Here is a 12,415-nt window from a genome sequence, read left to right as displayed (position 1 = left end):
AGGCAGATTCTTTACCACCTGAGCCAACACAGAAGCCTCGATTACTGTCTAGCACATAGTAAGTGCTCAATAGGCGTTCACAGAAAAAAAGATGGAGTTCCAGGTTCCTAACCTGGATGACTATGAGTGATGCCATGAATAGTGGTAGATACTACAGGATGAACGTCAGCTTTGGGATGAAGATGGTGATATGTTTTGGATATGTTGCATCTGAAGAATGTGTGAGAGCTCCAGGGGAATAAAATCATGACAGTTGGGTGTGAGAATCTAAAGCCCAGAGCGTGAGAGCTCTGAGCTAAAGATACCCATTTAGACCCCACTGGCAAGTGGATAGCTGGTAGTTAGAGCCAGGAGATTGGTCAGTGAACTTGCTCGAGTGGAACAGTTGGAGTGAGAAGAGCCAAGAGTAAAGAGTGAAGCACCACAATGTATGGAACAAGGAAAGAAGAAGGAAGACAAAGGAGATGGTCAGAGAGGCAGGAGAGAGCTAGGGGAGTGCAGTCATGGGAGTCAGGGGTTTTAATTATTTGCTTTACTTTTTATTATATAAAATTCCACACATAAAAAAGAGTGGAAAGAGTAATATGATTCCCATAGAGCCCTCAACAATGGTTAACTCACAACCAATCTTATTTTACTTATATTTCTACCCAGTTCCTCCTGCCAACTAAATGATACTATTTTTTAAACGAAAAACACACATCATATTGGTTCATTAGCAAATATTTCAGTACATGTCTCTAAAAGGGAAGAGCTCTTTACACAAACAGCACCAGTATGTTAATTCAACTAGTCCTCTAGTTGAATGGATATTTGGGTTGTTTCCAGTCTTTTACAAAGTTTTTGAGAATGAAGGAACAGCTTGTAGTGCCCAGTGAATCTGAGCCATCTAATGGAAGACATTAAAGAATTCACTGGATTTTGCAATACGAAGGTCAGTGAAATCTTAACCAGGGCTAAGGTGTACATCACAAACCCAGCAGTATGCAGTACCGAGCTTGGCAAGGCTGACATCATGGTGCAAACAGAAATCAGAATACAGTGGGCCACTAGGTGACTGTAAGAAAATGGAGGCGTCAGGACGTATAAACTACTCTTTGAACAAGCTGGACAGGAAAGGACACAGAATTGTAACTGGATAAGCATTTGGAAATAAGGGGTTTTATTGGGGGGGCTCTGTTTTCTATATTTATGAATGTATTAGAAGATATACAGCATGTATGGAGATACAGAGTTAAAATGAAAAAAGAAATGTTGATGGCAGAGAAATGCTGTAATTCTTCATTTTTGAAGAGAAGACTTGCAGTTGTTGAACATATGGTTGGACAATCTAAATATGTAACAAGCATCTTTAAAAAAAAAAAATTTCCTGAAATGTATAGGAACTCAAGTCGCCATGAAAAGGCAACTTTCACTGGCCTAATCGTTGTCCCCTTGAAGCTTATTATAAAAGAGGCATTTATCCTTACAACAGCATTCTATGATCTTTGCTACATTTCTATCACTACTGCCTAGCCGAAACCACCATCTTTTCTTGAGACCTCCATAGTAGCCTCTGAACTGCCAGCCTGCTTTCATTCTTTATTCTTATGTGGTTCCCCTTTTCTACAGAGGACCCGGGAAAATGTAACTCAGACCCTGCCTCTCCCCTGCTTTAAACCATTCAGTTCAGTTCAGTTTAGTTCAGTCACTCAGCCATGTCCGATTCTTTGCAACCCCATGAATTGCAGCACGCCAGGCCTCCCTGTCCATCACCAACTCCTGGAGTTCAGGAGTTCACTCAAATTCACGTCCATCGAGTCGGTGAGGCCATCCAGCCATCTCATCCTCTGTCATCCCCTTCTCCTCCTGCCCCCAATCCCTCCCAGCATCAAAGTCTTCTCCAATGAGTCAACTCTTAGCACAAGGTGGCCAAAGTACTGGAGTTTCAGCTTTAGCATCATTCCTTCGAAAGAAATCCCAGGGCTGATCTCCCTCAGAATGGACTGGTTGGATCTCCTTGCAGTCCAAGGGACTCTCAAGAGTCTTCTCCAACACCACAGTTCAAAAGCATCAATTCTTTGGCGCTCAGCTTTCTTCACAGTCCAACTCTCACATCCATACATGACCACAGGAAAAACCATAGCCTTGACTAGATGGACTTTTGTTGGCAAAGTAATGTCTCTGCTTTTGAATATGTTATCTAGGTTGGTCATCACTTTCCTTCCAAGGAGTCAGCGTCTTTTAATTTCATAGCTGCAATCACCATCCACAGTGATTTTGGAGCCCCCAAAAACAAAGTCTGACACTGTTTCCACTGTTTCCCCATCTATTTCCCATGAAGTGATGGGACCAGATGCCATGATCTTCGTTTTCTGAATGTTGAGCTTTAAACCAACTTTTTCACTCTCCTCTTTCACTTTCATCAAGAGGCTTTTTAGTTCCTCTTCACTTTAAACCATTCAGTGACTCCCTATTGCAGTTGAAAAAGACTCCAAAGTCCTTGGAAGAGTGTGCAGATGATGATTTGTAACTTTTTCCGTCTCCTCTCTCTGTCCACATCTTAGCTCAAAGCTCTTCCCTAGAAGGGCCATCTCTGGCTGCCCTACCTAAAACAGAACCCTGCCCATTCCCTAAAGTCACTATTTATCACCACGTCCTGTTTGTCCCCCTGGCTTAAATGATCACATCTTCACTCACCTTGTGTTCATTGTCTGTCTCCCCAATTAAAACACAGACCAACTGAAAGGAAAAGCTTTTAGTTCATTGTAGTACCCCGAGGCTTTAAGCAATGCCCAGAACACAGTAGCCACTCAACAGACATTTACTGACTCTATTAATACTGTTCTTTGACTCTTGCAAGGACCTGTTATCTTTGTACCACTTATTTTCTCTCCTTTGCTTTTACACAAAGCATTTCAACTGAACAATTATGACTTTGGGGAATCAGACTTTGAAATGGACAAAATGGAGTGTGAGTTCCTTAACAACAAAATGCAAACTTTAGGGAGCTTTATATAAGCAGAGCGGAGTATCCCTGAGTTAACTGGAAAAAAAGAAATCCTGATCGCCTTTCCTCAAGTGGAAAAGTGCAACATTAGCTTTCCTTTTGAAAGATGAGATAACTTGGAGTATGTGCTGATGGAGAGTGGAAGAATCCTTTATGGAACCAGAAGAAGGGTGTTCTTGATGAAGGAGTAACCCTTTTGATCCAGCTGTAGAGATAAATTGCAACCCACAATGCTAATGCCTGAGACTGCCTACTTTGGAGGCAAAGTATTAGCAAGCCAATTTGGCTACAGATCTATGGCTAAATATTCCAAGCTACTTTATGGATAATGAAGATTGTGTTTTGAGTTCCACGTCCCTGACTTTTGGGTTTGGTTATTGTTTGTCCCCATACTCAGGAGACAAAGGAAGTGTTATTTATCAGCTATCCTCCAAAAATTCTTGAGAAGACAGTGGCTTAAATGTGATTGATTCAGTTGGATATCCAAGCCTTATAGAGCAATTATTGCTGATCACAATGGCTATAGTCAGAAAACATTAGCTAGAGTAAATTATAAAAAGCAAGATTTTTTAAAAGAAATATCTCTTATATAAGAAAAAGGTTGACTGTATTTACACAACGGACTTTGAAGGTGATGCCTGTGCCACGCCGTGCTCAGCTGTTTCAGTCACGTTTGACTCTGTGAGACTCTATGGACTGTAGCCCTCCAGGCTCCTCTGTCCATGGGATTCTCCAGGCAAGAATACTGGAGTGGGTTGCCATGCCCCTCTCCAAGGGAACTTCCCAACCCAGGGATCAAAGCTACATTTCCTGTGTCTTCTGCATTGCAATAAGTTTCTTTTTTTTCTCTCTCTCTGTTTTTAAAAATTATTTTAAATTGAAGGATAGTCATGTATGGATGTGAGAGTTGGACTATAAAGAAAGCTGAATGCCAAAGAATTGATGCTTTTGAACTGTGGTGTTGGAGAAGACTCTTGAGAGTCCCTTGGACTGCAAGGAGATCCAACCAGTCCATCCTAAAGGAAATCAGTCCTAAATATTCATTGGAAGGACTGATGCTGAAGCTGAAACTCCAATACTTTGGCCACCTCATGCGAAGAACTGACTCATTTGATAATACCCTGATGCTGGGAAAGGTTGAAGGCAGGAGGAGAAGGGGATGACACAGGATGAGATGGTTGTATGGCATCACCGACTCAGTGGCCATGAGTTTGAGTAAACTCCAGGAGTTAGTGATGGACAGGAAGGCCTGGAGTGCTGCAGTCCACGGAGTCACAAAGAGTTGGACATGAATGAGCGACTGAACTGAACTGAACTGCTTTACAATATTGGTTTGATTGCTGCCATACATCAAGATGAATCAGCCATAGGTATATATATGTCCCCTCTCTCTTGAACCTCCCTCCCACCTCCCATCCTTTCCCACCTCTCTCGGCTGTTACAGAGCCCCGGTTTGACTTCCCTGAGATACAGCAAATTTCCATTGGCTTTCTATTTTATATACAGTAGTGTATACACTTCCTTGCTACTCTTTCCATTTGTCTCACTCTCTCCTTCCTCTCCCCCATCGTGTCCACAAGTCTGTTTTCTATGTCTGCGTCACGATTGCTTCCCTGCAAACAGGTTCATCAGTACCATCTTTCTAGATTCCATATATATGCGTTAATATATGATATCTGTTTTTCTCTTTCTGTCTTACTTTACTCTATATAATAGGCTCTAGTTTCATCCACCTCATTAGAACAGACTCAAATGTGATCCTTTTTATGGCTGAGTACTATTCCATTGTATATATGCACCACAACTTCTTTATCCATTCATCCGTCGATGGACATCTAGGTTGCCTCCATGTCCTAGCTATTGTGAATAGTGCTGCAATGAACATTGGGTACATGCATCTTTTTCTATTTTGTTAATATGCCTAGAAGTGGTATTGCTGGGTTGTATGGTAGTTTTATTCCTAGTTTTTAAAGGAATCTTCCTACTGTCTTCCAAAGTGGCTGTATCAATTTATATTCTCACCAGCTGTTGGAAAGCATTCTCTTTTCTCCACACCCTCTCCAGCACTTGTTTGTGGATTTTTTTGATGATGGCCATTTTGATCAGTGTGAGGTGGTCTCTCATTGTAGTTTTTATTTGCATTTCTTTAATAATGAATCTAGTCAAGGCTATGGTTTTTCCTGTGGTCATGTATGGATGTGAGAGTTGGACTGTGAAGAAGGCTGAGCACCAAAGAACTGATGCTTTTGAACTATAGTGTTGGAGAAGACTCTTGAGAGTCCCTTGGACTGTGAGGAGCTCCAACCAGTCCATTCTGAAGGAGATCAGCCCTGGGATTTCTTTCGAAGGAATGATGCTAAAGCTGGAACTTCAGTACTTTGGCCACCTCATGCGAAGAGTTGACTCATTGGAAAAGACTCTGATGCTGGGAGGGATTGGGGGCAGGAGGAGAAGGGGACGACCGAGGATGAGATGGCTGGATGGCATCACTGACTCAATGGATGTGAGTCTGAGTGAACTCCAGGAGTTGGTGATGGACAGGGAGGCCTGGCGTGCTGCAATTCATGGGGTCGCAAAGAGTTGGACACGACTGAGCGACTGAACTGAACTGAACTGAACTGAATAATGAGTGATGCTGAGCATTTTTTCATGTGTTGATTAGCCATCTGTATGTCTTCTTTGGAGAAATGTCTGTTTAGGCCTTTTGCCCACTTTTGATTCCCAGGGTAGGCCAGATGGCTTCACAAGTGAATTCTATCAAACATTTAGAGGCGAGCTAATGCCTATCCTTCTGAAATTCTTCCAAACTTGCAACAGAAAGAATACTTCCAAACTCACTCTATGAGACCACCATCACCCTGATACCAAAACCAGACAAAAACATCACACAAAAAAAGAAAACTACAAGCCAATATCACTGATGAAGATAAATGCAAAAATCCTCAACTAATTCTAGCAAACAGAATTCAACAACACATTAAAAAGATCAAGTTGGGTTTATCCCTAGGGATGCAAGGATTCTTCAATATACGCAAATCAATAAGTATGATACACCATGTTAACAAATTGAAAGATTAAAAACTTTATGATAATCTCAAGAAATGCAGAAGAAGCTTTCAACAAAATTCAGCACCCATTTATGATAAAAACTCTTCAAAAAGTGGGCATAGAAGGAATCTACCTTAACATAATAAAGGCCATATACAACAAATCCATAGCAAACTTATTCTCAATGGTGAGAAATTGAAGGTATTCCGAGATCATGAATAAGACGAGGGTGCCCACCCTCATCACTATTATTTAATATAGTTTTGGAGGTCCTAGTATGGCAATCAGACAGAAAAAGAAGTAAAAGGAAATCACATTGGAAAGGAAGAAGTAAAACTCTCACTATTTGCAGGAAGATTCTTTACCGCCACTGGGAAAGCCCTTCAAGGTGATAAAACAATACTAAAAATTCCAGTCCTTGAGACCTTTCACTATTCAGCTAAAACTATTACAATATTGTTAATTGGCTCTACCCCAATACAAAATAAAAAGTTTTAAAAAATAAAATAAAATTTTTTTAAATAAATGAAAACCAAATTTTAAAAGATATCATCCAAAGAAATACAAAGTTAAAGACAAGTTTAGTGGAAAATTTCAAAGGCTTCTCTGTCACTTATTAATTTATCACAAGAGAAAGATAAAGAAATATCTAAAAGTATAACTTGTGACTTTGTTTCTGATGCTCATTTTGAAATACCCTAAATTGTATTTTTGAGGTAAAATCCCATAGGTGAGGTCATCATGTTCACCAGCCCTTGAGATTTACTTTCCAGTTTCTGGCTCAGCTCCTGAAATCATTCTTCTTATGTTCTCTCTCCAAACCAAAGGGAAGGCAGTCTTTGTGCCTATCAATGCTGTGTTCTCAAGGGCCTGGTTGTGTTCAAAAAGGACAGCAAAAACAAGACTTACCTAAGGAGTCTCCTCTTTAAGGGGTGAAACACCATCAGTTCCTCCTTATGATCAGGAGGAGAAAATGTTCCCCTGTACTCTTTTTCCAGGAATGCATTTTGAAAGAAGAAATTATTTTAAGAATTTTTATACCTCAGTAGAGTTAGACCTTAACTCAAAAAATCTGGTCTGTCTTTGCGATAGCTTGATATGACAGATGTCTAAACACAAAATGCAGGAGCTGTTTCTGCACATGTGTGAGTCTTACCAGAACAGAATATTTTTACATAAAACTTTTTCAAGTTCCAGAACAGAAACTTATTAGTGTTTTATGACATCCTTAGCTTAATACCAAAGACAAACTTTTACAATTTCTAGGAATATAATAAAACCTAATATAAATGGATACGCCTAACATCTTTACACGGAGAAGACAATGGCACCCCACTCCAGTACTCTTGCCTGGAAAATCCCACGGACGGAGGAGCCTGGTAGGCTCCAGTCCATGCAGTCGCTAAGAGTCGGACACGACTGAGTGCCTTCACTAAAAAGAGGGGTGTTGTTAATATGCCAAGTACTTCAAAAGATTATCTGCTGAAATGTTCACAAGCCACAACCATTATAAGGTCAGAGATAAATGACAAATACGGAAGGGCTTCCCAGGTGGCGCAAGTGGTACCAATGCAGGTAGAATAAGAGACGTGGGTTGAATCCCAGGGAAGATTCCCTGGAGGAGGGCATCTCCACTCCAGTATTCTCACCTGGAGAATCCCAAGGACAGAGGAGCCTGGCGGGCTACAGTCCATAGGGTCACAAAGAGTCAGATACGACTGAGGTGACTTAGCATGCATGCAGAGTGTGGAAGATGAGAAGCCTTCTGCAGCAGGGACTTCTTTTAGCTACCTATCCAATATTCAGCAGGATGCTGGTGTATATGTCTAACAACAACAATAAAGAAAGTCTTAATTTTTTGGTGTTTGTCAGTTTTTGTGGTGTAAATGTTCCCATTGTGACATACTTCAGGCTACCAATGTGTTTAACAACCACCTTGTTAAAAAAAAAAAACAAAACTGGAAATTTAACCATTAGCTCTCACAAGCCAGAATGAGCTATTTGGAGCACATCACTGCATTCATCCTCCTCTTCTTCATTACTAACAGAACTTCCATTTTGTTGCACTGACAATTTTCGAAGATTAAAAACAAAAGAAAGGCGTTTCCCAGTCATTTTTTTTCCCCCAGTCATTCTTGAAAACACACCATAAGACATGCGCTGATGAGAAGTGGGCACAAGTCATGGTGGCCGTGGTGCTAGTGGTGTGATCCTTACCAGAGCTTCAGAGTGAGTCACCCTTAGTGTCCTTATCCTTTCCTTTCTCCTGCCTGGAATGCAGACATGATGACTGGAGCTGCAGCAGCCATTTTATAATCAACAGTGAGAGAGGAAGGGCAAGGAGATCACAGAGATCTTGGCCCTGACATCTTTGAGTTGCCTTACTACCTCTGAAATTCTTATTTCTGATCTTTTTGCTTGTTTTTTTGTTTGTTTGTTTGTTTGCTTGTTTTTCCTTATAAGAAAACACATTCCTAGATTGCTTAAGCAACTGTTTTGTGTCAAAGGCAGCCAAAGCCCATCTTTTACCTTGGGCAAACTTATCAATGGATGTAGACCTCATGAAAAGAAATTGCTACCAAAAGCAAACATGTTTAATTTCTTTTCTGGATATCACATAGCCATTAAAACTTTTAAAGACTGACCAATCCACTAAATATTTTGTTGGAATGAGCCTACCTAAAATAGTTGACTTTGGATGCAGAAATCGTATTCTCAACACAGCACCACGAACGTTCAGTGAAAAGAATATTGGCTATCATTATTGAACACCTCCAGTGTACCAGATACCACGTTAAGCACTGTAGAAGCATCAGCATACTTGCTGTGTGACCTTGGGCAACTCACTTAACATTCTGATGCTTCATTCTTGTCTATAAAATGGAGATAATGTAATAACTATATCATAGTGTTGTTTTGAAAGATAAAGGAGTTAATAATATCTATGTAAGGTGTTCAAAGCAATCCTTGACAAACAGTAAACACTAAATAAATGTTAGTTGTTATTAGCATGATTATTATTCGCCTCAAACGCTATTGGATAGGCACTGTTATCATCAGCAGATGAGGGTTAGGAGCATCTGTTTCATAGGGAGGTTGTGAGACTACCAGGAGACGATGCCTCTCAAGTGCTTAGCATCGTGCCAGGCAAACGCTCAATAAACTCCAGCTATGATGCAACCCACTCCAGTGTTCTTGCCTGGAGAAGCCCAGGGACGGTGGAGCCTGGTGGGCTGCCATCTATGGGGTCACACAGAGTCGGACACGACTGAAGAGGCTTAGCAGCAGCAGCATGATGAGTTCAATACAGAACAGCACTCAGAGGAGACTCTTCAGTGAGATCTGTGCCAAAATAGTATGAAGGAAAAAAGTGGTTTTGTGGGGATGGGCATGGGTTGGGGGTTGGGAAGGGAACATATATAACATACTCATGGTGCCTTGTGATAGATAATTAAGCTGTCAGAGAATGAGTGATATTTGACATGCAATAGATATGAAACAAATATATGGACATGGCAAGAAGGAAAAGGAGCAAGAAGGCCTCGGGTTGGGGGCTTTGGCATAGCGAAGAGAGAACTCGGGCTCAGGGAACCTGGAGCTGGCCCTGATTCTGCCACTTACTGGTTTTTGACTTTGGGCAAAGTATTTAACTTTTCACTTCCCTCACTTGTTAAAATGAGAATTCTGAACTCGATGCACTCATCCATCCAACTTTTTGTTGTCTGTTAATTAATTCGTCCATGTATTTGGCTTCACCAGGTCTCAGTTGTGGCATGCAGGATGTTCAGTTGTGGCATTTGAACTCTCAGTTGCGCCATGTGGGATCTGGTTCCCTGAACAGGGACTGAAACCAGGCCCCCTGCATTGGGAGCACAGAGTCTCAGCTGCTGGACTACCAGGGAAGTCCCACTTCAACCGTAAGTAGGAATTTTGTTTAGTATCTAGGAGGTGATGTTGGACCATAAAGAATAGGTCAAATTTTGGAAACTGGAGGTGCTGGTTCATACACCAAGTATGAATGCTGCTGCCACTGCTAAGTCGCTTCAGTCGTGTCCGACTCTGTGCGACCCCACAGATGGCAGCCTATCAGGCTCCGCCATCCCTGGGATTCTCCAGGCAAGAACACTGGAGTGGGTTGCCATTTCCTTCTCCAATGCATGAAAGTGAAGAGTGAAAGTGAAGTCACTGAGTTGTGTCCGACTCTTCGAGACCCCATGGACTGCAGCCCACCAGGCTCCTCCGTCCATGGGATTTTCCAGGCAAGAGTACTGGAGTGGGTTGCCATTGCCTTCTCCGAAGTATGAATGCAGGACATAATATTTGGATGCATTGGGGTAATACTGTTGCAAATTTGCCAGCATTTTGCTTGAGAGTATGAGTGAGACCAGGAAGGAAATGTGAGTCAGGGTCATGCTTTGAGAACCTTGGGTACCAGGCCTTGAAGTTAGAAGTGTATTGGAAGCACTGCTAAACTATTGAACTTTTCTCTTTTTTTAATATTTATTTATTTGGTTATACCAGATCTTAGTTGCTCCATGGGGAATCTTTGATCTTTGTTGCAACATTTGCATTTGGGATCTTTTTTTTTTTTTTTTCCCCTTGATATGGCATTAGGACTTTAGTTTCAGGATGTCGGATTTAGTTCCCAGACCAGGGATTGGACCTGAGTCCCCTGCATTAGGAGTGTGGAGTCTTAGCCACTGGATCATCAGGGAAGTCCTCATTGAACTTTTCTGCCCAAATCACTCCCCTTGGGAGATTATTTCAGAAAGCAGAATGTTTTAAGGATCACCTGAGGTATGGAGGAGGGTTGGGGGACCACTCTAGAGATTTAGGCATGAGATCAAAGCAACTAGAGGCATGGGAAAGGAAGGATATGAGACAGTGTCAAGAAGGATGGGAGTATCACATGGAAGGGATGAACCCATGGAAATTCTCCCACAAGATTTCATTAGCAAGGCTTTGACGTGACAGTTCAGCAGTTTAGTGCAGAGCCATTCATTCTTGGCACGACCTAGGGGTCTGAACATTTGTTAGGTGAATTTGGAAACAACAGTTTGAATGGTAGGTGGTAAACTCATAAACTCAGGGATCAGCCTTTGTTAACAACAGTTGAATTAACAGGTCAGATAAGCAAAGAGAACCCTATCGATTTATTATAGTTTTGGAATTCAGTAGCTTTAATATTCACTGTGAGTTTGGGGGGATAGCAATATTGAAATTCCTTGTGATAGAAAAAGGGAGGAAGGTCTTCAAAGGCCTATCATTAGATGCAGCAAGTACTACCTGACCCAAATGGAAATGTGGTCTCAGAGAATAATCCTAAGCAAGGATTCTAGAAGGCCTCACACACTTCAGAAACTGTTGAACTTCTTCCAAAATTCTTCTGTCCCCGGGATATTTATCATCAAATGTCCACATAGAACTTTTACAGAGTGTACAGACTGTTTTGAAACTCTTAAGGCTAACATCTTTTGGGAAATTCTTAGAAGTATCATTAGATCTGAAATTTAGAGTTGAGAGTAACGACCATCATGAGGAAAAAAAGCATTACTGTGAAGTATGCTCTCCTCTGGGCTTCCCAGGTGATGCTAGTAGTAAATAAACTGACTGCCAATACAGATAGACGAAACAGACTCATTCGATCCCTGGATTGGGAAGATCCCCTGGAGGAGGGCATGGCAACCCACTCTAGTATTCTTGCCTGGATAATCCCATGGACAGAGGAGCCTGGAGGCAGCAGTCCATAAGGTCACACAGAGCCGGACACAACTGAAGCAACTTAGCACGCATGCACGCACGCACATGCTCTACTTTAAGAAAGATGCCCATTGGAATTTTCACAGCCATTCTATTACAGATTTCTTTCTTCAGCAAATATTTGAGTGTCTACCGCGATAGGTCTGTGCAAACTTTGGGGATGTAATGAAAAACAAACTAAATAGAGCTCCCACCTTCATATTACTTAGAAGGCTGTAGTCTTCCCATGAATACTCAACAACATGCCTAAATTTGTCTATAACTACAAGCAGTTCCAAGTTCTCTGGAGGGAAGGGTATGATGAGAGAAGAAAGGGATATTAACGTCCAAAATGTATGAATCTCGCCACCCCATTATCGCTGGAACATGCCCCCCCTTACTTTGCCTCCTGCTTCCTTTTTCCTTCAAGTTTTACTGAGATGTGATTGATACCAGCACTGTATAAGTTTCAAGTGCACAGCATAATGATTTGAATGACATACATCATGAAATGATGAGCGCAATAAGTTTAGTGAACATCCATCATCTCGCCTAGATATAAAATGAAGGGAACTTCCTTTATTAATGTGAAGAACTCTGAACCAGTGATCCTTGGCAGGCTCCTTCCTGGGAAACATT

Source organism: Budorcas taxicolor, chromosome 17 (assembly GCF_023091745.1).
Source record: "Budorcas taxicolor isolate Tak-1 chromosome 17, Takin1.1, whole genome shotgun sequence".
NCBI lineage: Eukaryota > Metazoa > Chordata > Mammalia > Artiodactyla > Bovidae > Budorcas > Budorcas taxicolor.
The sequence above is the reverse complement of the archived record's forward strand: the minus strand, read 5'-3'. Positions refer to the sequence as shown.